Here is a 335-nt window from a genome sequence, read left to right on the forward strand (position 1 = left end):
GTCTAGTTTGATTTTATTTTACACTTTTGGCTTTGTATTAATAGCTTGCAATGTCTACACTTTACTTTTTTTCTTAAAGAGCAGAAGGGAGGAGTTTGTCTACCATACTAAAATGAAGAACTGGAGAGTATGTTGCGTTGCAGGGCTTTGGCCAGGATGAAATTGTAAACAGTCTGAAGCCAGGTCATTTTCTGATGCTCTGGGGAAAGCTCTCAGAAAGCCCTCCTCCCACTCCCCGGTAAGGACTCCCCTAAGGAACTAAGCCTTCTGCAGGCCCTAACCCTGACCCAGAGTCTGGGCACAGACCTGGCTGGAACATGGAACAGGGACTCAAC

The sequence above is a fragment of the Pteropus alecto genome, unplaced genomic scaffold, assembly GCF_000325575.1.
Source record: "Pteropus alecto unplaced genomic scaffold, ASM32557v1 scaffold88, whole genome shotgun sequence".
Taxonomy (NCBI): domain Eukaryota; kingdom Metazoa; phylum Chordata; class Mammalia; order Chiroptera; family Pteropodidae; genus Pteropus; species Pteropus alecto.